The sequence below is a fragment of the Chrysochloris asiatica genome, unplaced genomic scaffold (genome assembly GCF_000296735.1).
Source record: "Chrysochloris asiatica unplaced genomic scaffold, ChrAsi1.0 scaffold00087, whole genome shotgun sequence".
Classification (NCBI taxonomy): domain Eukaryota; kingdom Metazoa; phylum Chordata; class Mammalia; order Afrosoricida; family Chrysochloridae; genus Chrysochloris; species Chrysochloris asiatica.
The window spans coordinates 10,812,374-10,813,529 of NW_006408605.1; positions in this window are offsets into that span (position 1 = coordinate 10,812,374).

The window sequence follows — 1,156 nt, forward strand, 5'->3', positions numbered from 1 at the left end:
TACAAAGATGGAAGAATGTACCATTCTCCTGGATAGAAAGACTTAACATTGTGAAAATGTCAATACTGACTGAAGCAATTTACACATATAATGCAATCCCAATCCAGATTCCAATGACATTCTTCAAAGAGATGGAAAAAACAATGACAAACTTTATATGAAAAGGAAAGAGACCCAGGATAAGCAAAGCATTACTTAAGAAGAAGAATAAGGTTGGAAACCTCTCACTCTCTGACTTCAAATTTTACTACACGGCTACAGTGGTCAATACAACTTGGTACTGGTACAATGAAAGATACATAAATCAATGGAACAGAATTAATAATCCAGAAATTAACCCATCTACATACAGCCAACTGATTTTTGACAAAACACCTAAATATATCACATGGGCAGGTGATAGTCTCTTCAACAGATGGCGCTGGCAGAACTGGAAAGTGATATGCAAAAGACTGAAACAAGACCTTCACCGCACACCTTATACAAAAAACAACTCAACATGGATTAAAGACCTAATGAATCCCAGAATTATAAGCCCATCAATGAAAAAATAGGGACAAATGTAAGGGCACTAATTCAGGGAATACACAGACTACTAAACATTTTAAAAACTATACAAACAAAAATAGACAAAATAGATGATTGGGACATACTAAAAACTAAAAACTTATGTGTATCAAAAGACTTCAACAGAAGAGTAAAAAGGGAACCCACAGAATGGGAAAAAATCTTTTGAAATGACACATCAGATAAGGGACTGATTTCTAAAATATATAGGAAACTACAACATCTTGACGAGAAAAAGACAAATAACCCAATTAAAAAATGGGTGCAGGACACAAACAGACACTTCACCAAGGAAGAGATCCAGGCAGCCAGCAAACATATGAAGAAATGTTCACGATCGCTAGCTATTAGAGAGATGCAAATCAAAACAACCATGAGATATCATCTCACACCAGCAATAACAACAAAGATAAAAAAAAGTAGAGGACAATAAATGCTGGTAGGGATGTGGAGAGACCAGGACACTCCTACATTGGTGGTGGGACTGCAAAATGGTCCAACCTCTCTGGAAAGCAATATGGTGCTTCATCAGAAGGTTGGAAATAGAAATACCTTATGATCCAGCAATTCCTCTACTTGGTATTTACCC